Source organism: Saccoglossus kowalevskii, chromosome 19 (assembly GCF_978046115.1).
Source record: "Saccoglossus kowalevskii chromosome 19, keSacKowa6.1, whole genome shotgun sequence".
In the NCBI taxonomy this organism is placed as follows: Eukaryota; Metazoa; Hemichordata; class Enteropneusta; family Harrimaniidae; genus Saccoglossus; species Saccoglossus kowalevskii.
Window position 1 is genome coordinate 6,623,920 of NC_140659.1, and position 11,348 is coordinate 6,635,267.

Consider the following 11,348-nt stretch of genomic DNA (forward strand, 5'->3'; position numbering starts at 1 on the left):
TGATTTAATTTTATTGGTGACGTCAGTCCGCGTTGGTAAAGTCGTAACTCACCAATGATGCGCACAAAGGGGGAGGAAGACTGAGTGTGCAACGATATTTTATACTATAACAACCATAACGATCACATTTTTATTAATTGAGGCGATTATTACGACGAAACACACATTCGGCGCAGTAACGTTACCGTCTATTTAACCACAGTCTCTATCAAAGGGACTGTGATTTAACCGAATACGGGCAGCGACAGGCATTGTATGGCACGATGCAAACGAGTCTATATAGTAAATATTGCATGAACGCTCAATATTGATTGTGTTTTGATGTTTTGATACCGACACGGCATTATTAATATCATGTACGCTGGGAATGTTTCTATGTAATTTCCATATTTGTTTGACAATAAACACAATATTTACTTTATGTATATTTTATTACTACTCTCTCTCTGTGCAGACCATTAAACAAACAACGCATTCCAACAGACTGTAAACGCTAGGCAACAGGTAAACAGCGCAGGTCATAGGTCAATCACTTATTACTTGCCGCGACATTTGTATTAGACTCGCGTGTCTGAAGACAGTACACAAGGAGTTGCAGGAGTTTACTGTACATACAATGTGTAATTTCTGATCTTTTGTTTCTGAACTTCGAGAGGGAGTTTTTATGGGGAACTTTACAAGACTGACAGAAGAACAACACACTTTGTAGTATGTACCAATTCCCTCATTTTACTTGTAATTTTAAGAATTATTATATTTTAATGAATAACGCGAGTGATAACGACAGCCTGAATAATTAACATTATTTAATACCGAATGACTGCCTTTACTGAGCAAATGACAACATTTAGTAATTGAATGACAGTATTGAGTACCGAATGCCAAACTTTACTGACCAAATGACAACATTACATCAAGTATTGAGTAATTAATGATAGCCTTTTCTGACCAAATGACAACATTTAGTAATCGAATGACAGTATTGAATAATGAATGATAGTCTGACCAATTAACACTATTTAATACCGAATGACAGCTTTTACTGATCTAATGACAGCATTTAGTGACCGAATGACAGTATTGAATAATGAATGACAGTCTGACCAATTAACACTATTTAATACCAAATGACATCATTTAGTGACCGAATGACAGTATTGAATAATGAATGATAGTCTGACCAATTAACACTATTTAATACCAAATGACAGCATTTACTGATCTAATGACAGCTTTTAATGACCGACTGACAGTATTGAATAATGAATGTCAGTCTGACCAATTAACACTATTTAATACCGAATGACAGCTTTTACTGATCTAATGACAGCATTTAGTGACCGAATGACAGTATTGAATAATGAATGACAGTCTGACCAATTAACACTATTTAATACCAAATGACATCATTTAGTGACCGAATGACAGTATTGAATAATGAATGATAGTCTGACCAATTAACACTATTTAATACCAAATGACAGCATTTACTGATCTAATGACAGCTTTTAATGACCGACTGACAGTATTGAATAATGAATGTCAGTCTGACCAATTAACACTATTTAATACCGAATGACAGCTTTTACTGATCTAATGACAGCATTTAGTGACCGAATGACAGTATTGAATAATGAATGACAGTCTGACCAATTAACACTATTTAATACCAAATGACAGCATTTAGTGACCGAATGACAATATTGAATAATGAATTACAGTCTGACCAATTAACACTATTTAATACCGAATGACAGCTTTTACTGATCTTATGACAGCTTTTAATGACCGAATGACAGTATTGAATAATGAATGACAGTCTGACCAATTAACACTATTTAATACCAAATGACAGCATTTAGTGACCGAATGACAGTATTGAATAATGAATGATAGTCTGACCAATTAACACTATTTAATACCGAATGACAGCTTTTACTGATCTAATGACAGCATTTAGTGACTGAATGACAGTATTGAATAATGAATGACAGTCTGACCAATTAACACTATTTAATACCGAATGACAGCTTTTACTGATCTAATGACAGCTTTTAATGACCGAATGACAGTATTGAATAATGAATGACAGTCTGACCAATTAACACTATTTAATACCAAATGACAGCATTTAGTGACCGAATGACAGTATTGAATAATGAATGACAGTCTGACCAATTAACACTATTTAATAACAAATGACAGCATTTAGTGACCGAATGACAGTATTGAATAATGATTGACAGTCTGACCGATTAACACTATTTAATACCAAATGACAGCATTTAGTGACCGAATGACAGTATTGAATAATGAATGACAGTCTGACCAATTAACACTATTTAATACCGAATGACAGCTTTTACTGATCTAATGACAGCTTTTAATGACCGAATGACAGTATTGAATAATGAATGACAGTCTGACCAATTAACACTATTTAATACCATATGACAGCATTTAGTGACCGAATGACAGTATTGAATAATGAATGATAGTCTGACCAATTAACACTATTTAATACCGAATGACAGCTTTTACTGATCTAATGACAGCATTTAGTGACCGAATGACAGTATTGAATAATGAATGACAGTCTGACCAATTAACACTATTTAATACCAAATGACAGCATTTAGTGTCCGAATGACAGTATTGAATAATGAATGATAGTCTGACCAATTAACACTATTTAATACCGAATGACAGCTTTTACTGATCTAATGACAGCATTTAGTGACCGAATGACAGTATTGAATAATGAATGACAGTCTGACCAATTAACACTATTTATTACCAAATGACAGCATTTAGTGACCGAATGACAGTATTGAATAATGAATGACAGTCTGACCAATTAACACTATTTAATACCAAATGACAGCATTTGGTGACCGAATGACAGTATTGAATAATGAATGACAGTCTGACCAATTAACACTATTTAATACCAAATGACAGCATTTAGTGACCGAATGACAGTATTGAATAATGATTGACAGTCTGACCAATGAACACTATTTATTACCGAACGACAGCTTTTACTGATCTAATGACAGCATTTAGTGACCGAATGACAGTATTGAATAATGAATGACAGTCTGACCAATTAACACTATTTAATACCGAATGACAGCTTTTACTGATCTAATGACAGCATTTAGTGACCGAATGACAGTATTGAATAATGAATGACAGTCTAACCAATTAACACTATTTAATACCAAATGACAGCATTTAGTGTCCGAATGACAGTATTGAATAATGAATGATAGTCTGACCAATTAACACTATTTAATACCGAATGACAGCTTTTACTGATCTAATGACAGCATTTAGTGACCGAATGACAGTATTGAATAATGAATGACAGTCTGACCAATTAACACTATTTAATACCATATGACAGCATTTAGTGACCGAATGACAGTATTGAATAATGAATGATAGTCTGACCAATTAACACTATTTAATACCGAATGACAGCTTTTACTGATCTAATGACAGCATTTAGTGACCGAATGACAGTATTGAATAATGAATGACAGTCTGACCAATTAACACTATTTAATACCAAATGACAGCATTTAGTGTCCGAATGACAGTATTGAATAATGAATGATAGTCTGACCAATTAACACTATTTAATACCGAATGACAGCTTTTACTGATCTAATGACAGCATTTAGTGACCGAATGACAGTATTGAATAATGAATGACAGTCTGACCAATTAACACTATTTATTACCAAATGACAGCATTTAGTGACCGAATGACAGTATTGAATAATGAATGACAGTCTGACCAATTAACACTATTTAATACCAAATGACAGCATTTGGTGACCGAATGACAGTATTGAATAATGAATGACAGTCTGACCAATTAACACTATTTAATACCAAATGACAGCATTTAGTGACCGAATGACAGTATTGAATAATGATTGACAGTCTGACCAATGAACACTATTTATTACCGAACGACAGCTTTTACTGATCTAATGACAGCATTTAGTGACCGAATGACAGTATTGAATAATGAATGACAGTCTGACCAATTAACACTATTTAATACCGAATGACAGCTTTTACTGATCTAATGACAGCATTTAGTGACCGAATGACAGTATTGAATAATGAATGACAGTCTAACCAATTAACACTATTTAATACCAAATGACAGCATTTAGTGTCCGAATGACAGTATTGAATAATGAATGATAGTCTGACCAATTAACACTATTTAATACCGAATGACAGCTTTTACTGATCTAATGACAGCATTTAGTGACCGAATGACAGTATTGAATAATGAATGACAGTCTGACCAATTAACACTATTTAATACCAATTGACAGCATTTAGTGACCGAATGACAGTATTGAATAATGAATGACAGTCTGACCAATTAACACTATTTAATACCGAATGACAGCTTTTACTGATCTAATGACAGCATTTAGTGACCGAATGACAACCAAATACAAATTGTTACAATTACATGGTAGGTAGATATGAATCCACATACTTTGTTATGAGCAAGACTATGCAAAACCTTTCTGTACTGAGGATAACATTATTAGTATGCTCAAAACATTTGTTGAGTTTGAAGAATATATTTTTTATACAGGATTCCGCAAAATTACGATCATGGTAATCTCTTCGCCGCAGCCGTTTGTGCATTTATTTCTATGGGTTTCTTTTTATAGATATAAGCTTATTATTAAAGAATGCGATATCTTTATTAATAAAGCATGATATTTCAAATCTATTATATAGAAATCAGCCGTAAATGCTTTTTTTTTATAAATAACCCGATTCCTACTATATAGTATATATTTAATTAAAATTCAAGATATTTTATACACAGGCAAACACGAAAAAGACGAATTGAATTCAGTCGGTGCTGCAGCGTATATTTACAAACCAAGGATCAACGTATTATAGTCTTTGTTTATATTTCTAGGTATTAACAATTGTGTGTCGTATACACTGAGAAGGTATGTGTTATATTATTTATGTGTCATGCGGAAACATACATTGTTTATAATAATTATCAGTGTGTTTAAGCAAGCTTTTCGTTTGTAAATAATAATAATACAGATTACCTATTTCATTGCTAAATAAATTCCAATAAGTACATTGAATGTAACCAACGAAACTTAAACATCATAATGTATAAATAATTAAGGCTCGAAACTATGACGTTATATGCAAAATGTCGACGTTGGTGGCGTTTTCTGTATTATGAAAGTTTGATGATCTCAAAATTGTTTATAAATAAATACCACGTGCCAAATTTGTACGTAATTTTTGAATACACATAATTCGAATATTGATATGGTTTACAACTCCGATCGATTATTATAATTAAATAATACCAAAATAATTTTGTTTGGCAAACTCAGCGCGACTAAAATCATTATATAGCAAACAACGCTAGAAATGTTAGCGGCAACACAGCACATGTAAACACATACAACTTCAACCCCATGACTCCTGACCCCGGAAGTTGATAGCCCAAGCAGCGTTGTGCGACAAAAACCTGTGCCGACTGGCCGTGCCAATTCGGTAAATCTCTGCGACCAGTGATGAAACATTCTAAGCCCAAAATCGCTGACGTTAAACAGTGCAGGTCATATTTAACTTATTCATATATATAATATTTAATATTTATTTTATTTATATCGGTAAAACACACACTTGTTCTAAGAAAACGACAGTCAAACAAGACGATTTGGGGATTTGTTTTGTCCATTTAGTTTAACCCATTAATTTCTATTCAACGAATACAGACATGTAGTAAATAAATGTCATACACTTGATGTGGATATCACCGACGAATTACAACGGGGACATAGCTTACGTCATTAATGGCTTTGCTACTAATGGTGAAGAGGTAAAACCCCAAAATTTACAAGGTGAACAACTCCGGTAGACCCATTGTCTCATCAAGGGGCAGTTTTTGAGGCTCTCATGTTCTGTTGAGTCTAGCGGAATTGGTTTTGAATGGTAATTGTTTTAATTTAATGGTAACTAATTTTTCTACAGAAACTAAGAGTTGCGATGGACAATTCTTTTGGTTCGAGATACATGTATGCATGTTTATCATGTTAAAGACTCATGAAGAGTATTTAATTTTCTTGTATCTTGTACGAAACCAGAATTATATCCGAGACATGTTGGTGACGAGTATGGTGAGGAAGCTGTCGGTTCAAACTAGTGGACGAGTGACCCCGCGAAATATTGTTCCTTGCCATATAATCGACCCAGGTGTGATGATACTTGTCCATTTATTACAAAGTATAATCGGGGCTGTCGATGTCCTCGGGCCTAATGTAATTGAGTATCCTGGGAAATGCGAAGCATTTACGCGAGGGGCTTTAGGCTCGAGAGACTGTCCCCGTCTGCAGGTTTCTAGTTGATATGAATGGTTCATAGTTGATGCTGACCATACGAAATAAGTTATATGCAAATTTATTCTAAATGAGCTCTTGAATGCGTTTGGTTGTCGTTGAACACAATGAATACAGTCATTCCAATCAAAACATCAAAGAAAACTATTAAATCGCCTAGAACCAAAGAAACAACGTGCATTGTTTGTGGCAGTCAAATAAGAAATATAGAAAACCGGAGGAGATTTTTTTGCGGAATCAACAAAACTACTACATGCGAAGAAATTGAATTTGTTGTGGCAGAGACGATCGATCTACATCTTGCAGTTCGTACGCGTGCAGAAAATGTGGACTGAGAGCGTCGACTCTGCATAAAAACACGGATGAGTTCAAGAAGAAAGTTTAACAAACTAAGCGAGAGTTTTTGGAAAGGTCGCAGGCATTTCCCTCTACGAGAATGACAGCTGAAAGAGGGGGAGCCCTGGTTTCGAAACGAGTTCTTTTTGACAAGACGAATGTCAACACGGCACGCTGACGAACACATCTCTCCCCTCTGTGTAGTTTGCGATAGTGTCTCGCTGGTATTCTTTGCAAGAAATATCACGATAGTCTAAACGTTCTAGCACTTTTATAATGCATTGGTCAAGATTTGTTTGTGTCATGATAACAAAAACTGCTATTACAATTGAATAATTCGTCTGTTGTGGAAAGTGTCGCGATGGAGTATAGTTAAGTCAAAACAAAACTTCGCGCAAGTTGTGGGCGACTACTTTTGCATATAAAAAGTACCCGGATCTGGTAGGAAATATTACCAGTGATTTGCAGCACCAGACAGTCGGTCGTGTCTAACAGCACTCCATACTTCCTTTCCCTGCGTTCGCAATTTATTCACACCTATTACATTTGTACACAAAATTTAATAGTAATAACAAGAGTGATATTAGGTACAACCGTCTGTCGACAGTCTAAGTCTAATCAAGTCGTATATTTGGTCCGAAGGAAAATGTTGTCAATAATGAATTCAGTATTATTACCAGGAATGTTGTTTATTGCATTTCATGTAATAAATGTCCTCTGTGTTGCCAATAGTAATGAGAATCAACTCAGGCGAATCGAGGCGCAATCTATGTTCTGCCGTGGAACTAAGGAAGAACAGGCTCTAGGAATTAACTGTTCACCTCACCTTTTTATGGGTGATGGTGTTATGTGTGGCTTAATTTAAATATAAAATATTATAAAAAAATAAAAATATACAATAATATATAAAGACTTAACGATATAAAATGTTATAAATTGTGTTTACTTCATCTGGCTTTAGAAATTAAATGTAATAGCGCCCTCCCTATGTGCCTAGTTAAATGTGGTTTAGACCATTGGTGGCGCTTTATTTCCCAAAGGCAGACATTTTCTCTCACTTTTTTGTAATGTCGAAGTGTGCAGTTTCTTTTCCGTTACTTCTTGTTTTTGTGAATTTGTGAGGACGATACAACTCTTCATTCAAGTTGTTCCTCAGGTGTCATGTCTTCTGTTTCAAGTCGTTCCTGTGGTCCGCGTAATTGGATAGTACCGACCGTGTTCCCAATATCAAGACAAAGGAAAGTCGCTCTTCCAGCTTCGTGTTACAACAAATAAAGGTCACATGGCGAAGACTCGTTCAATATTCGGACCAGTCTGAATGTGTTAGATATTTATTTAAGTAGACACCCATTATTTCCATGTACTTAAAGTATATTTTGTAGTGTGAATTTATTTATGCATTTCTGTATTCTGGGAATCTGTAAATATCTCTCTCTATATATAGATGGCCATATTGTTGGTTAATTTACAAGTAAATTAAATGAATACAGTTTCTTATACATTTCTGTCATTATTTTATAAATAGTTTAACTTGGTAAACAAAAAGAAATATTGTCGTCTCTTGGTTTTTAGTTAAAATCCTGACACGACTATAATAATCCTTACTACGTAAATTCCTTGCCGACCTGGTCTGAGTTACCAAAGAAAATTTACGACATTACAGACCGACTTTGACAGAAAAAACAGTTTAATTAATATTACAGTTGTTCTGGGAAATATTTTTTTGTAAATAACATCCATTAATATTCACTTCATATAAACTCAAGATAATACTGTACGTTGCGTGTTTCCCATTAAACTAATGCATTGCTCGAAACACCAATTACAATATTATACACAGGTTTTTATTATAAATACTTTGGTCCAAGATAAAAATAAATGATTGGTCATAGCAGAAGAAAAAAAAATAATTTTTGGGATATATTCGTTCTCTGTTTTTGAAGTATTTTGGATCGCTGAATTTACTTTTAAAGGCCACGCTGTCTCATTTTAGGTGTGTTTTTAACAGTAATGAAAATAGACAGCCAAAACATTTGGCAGATAGAAAGATGAAAGAAAAGTTGAATAATTGTGAATAAAATAGAATGGATAAAATAGATAGGTGAAGAATAAGATTCAAATAAAGTAAACCCATTTTTAGTGCGAATATTTTGTTGAAATTAATTATAAGTTTATCATTATTTTTTTTGAAGTGTTCATTTCAACAGTTATTGAGTGTTGTTCTTCTGTTTTACGAAAGATTAGCATTTTAGTTGCACTTAAGTCAGGGACTCAATAAGTTTCAAGCAAGTACCCTTTCATGCAATGCTTATTATTTTTTACAAAAGCTATATATGTATAAATTAATGTTATACACAAACCTTACCATTGGCGTGATTATATAATACTGTTTTATATGTTGTAATGACTGAGGAATACTGCAATGTACCCGATCGCAAAAGGCATGTGAAATGTATGTAGAAGAAACAGTGTTATGATAGCGAACATTTTATACGTATTTGTGGTGGAAACACATTTTTCAAATGTGTGTTCGGTGATAATAAAATCTTCAAAACATGTCAAAAACTATTTTCATTATATACACTTGTCATGATTGATATTGTTTTTTTTTTTTTAGACAATGGTGTCAGAATTGAGTACGCCTGGTTACGCAGCTAATGCTCTGTTTGACACATTGATGCAAGGAAACAAAGAGCACTAGCAGAAATCCAATTCGCTTATTCGTAGATAAACAAAACACCAATATAGTGTAAAAGTTTCACAGAAAACAAATTATAACTATAAGAAATATTCAAGTTTTAACTTTGGTGACTAACGGCAATTAATCAAGCCGACAGAGCAGCAAATTTGCATAATCATGCAAACCTTTACAGAAATTCTCACATAAACAGACCCATTATTGCTTTGTGAAAGCTATTTTGTTAAATGTTATTAGACATTTGGCTAAGCTTTTCACACCAAAATTATACTTTTCATGCATAACATTTTCACGGCCATTCAAAATAAATTAATATGTGCTGAGAGGTGAATTAGACATATAATTTTTACTAATAAATTGGCAGTGTTTGCGTACATCTGTATATTTGTAGGTTCACCACTGAGGGCGTCATTTTGCTTTCATACATTTCACCATAACAATAAGATATTGATTTGATTTTAGCAAAATTGTAGAAGTATTCCCCAAATCTATAGTTCAATAAAAAGCAAAATGAGTTATTTGTAACATCTAACCTGTATTACTTCATATTAATTTCGATTGAAGTGTACCATTATCTGAAACAGATTGTTTTGCACTGATTGACTCCCATGTGCGAAGCACAAAATGGGAGTCTTTGCAGTTAGTGTGTCTGTATGTGTGTGTGTGTGTGTGTATGTGTGTATGTATGTGTGTGTGTATGCGTGTATGTGTGTATGTGTGTCCGACTGTTCCACTGCTATCTCAAGAACCATACATCGGTTTTTGATGAAACTTGGTGCATAGATGCTCTGGGCCAATGCGCAGATTTGATTAGGTTTTGGTAAAAATCCATGCTCGTTAATTACCTAATTTGCATGATAATTAGCTAATTTTTAGCTGTTCTATGACTGTTCCACTGATATCTAAAGCACCACTCATTGGATTTTGATGAAACTTGGTACATAGATGCTCTGAACTAATGCTAGGTTTTGATTAGGTTTTGGTTAAAATCCATGCTCGTTAATTACCTAATTTGCATGATAATTAGCTAATTTTTAGCTGTTCTATGACTGTTCCACTGATATCTAAAGAACCACTCATTGGATTTTGATGAAACTTGGTACATAGATGCTCTGAACATATGCGCAGATTTGATTAGTTTTTGGTAAAAATCCGTGCATATTAATTACCTAATTTGCATGATAATTAGCTATTTTTTAGTGGTTCCATGACTGTTCCACTGATATCTAAACAACCACTCATTGGATTTTGATGAAACTTGGTACATAGATTTTCTGAACTAATGCTAGGTTTTGATTAGTTTTTGGTAATAATCCGTGGATACTAATTACCTAATTTGCATAATGATTAGTCAATTTTCGGTTTTTCCACTGATATCTCAAGTACTAATCATCACATTTCAATGAAACTTGGTACATAGATGTCATATGACACTGCACAGACCTGATAGTTTCTATGGTAATATCAGTACATATAATTACCTAATTTGCATAATTAATTAATTTTCAGCTTTTGATATAAGTAGTGAGCATTACATTTCAATGAAACTTGGTACTTACATACTCAAGGACTATGCAGAGATTGATTGTTTCGGATAAATGTTTGTGCATATTAATCACCTAATTTGCATAATTAGTTAGTTTTCAGCTTTTCCACGGGTATCTCAAGTACTAATCATCGCATTTCAATGAAACTTGGTACATAGATCCTTTAGGACTATGCAGAGACCTGATTAGTTTCAGGGTAAATAATTGTGCATATTAATTACCTAATTTGCATAATTAATTTTCAGCTTTTCTACTGATATCTAAAGTACTAATCATCACATTTCAATGAATCTAAAATTATGCAAAGACCAAATTAGTTTTTGGTAAATATTTGTGCATATTAATCAC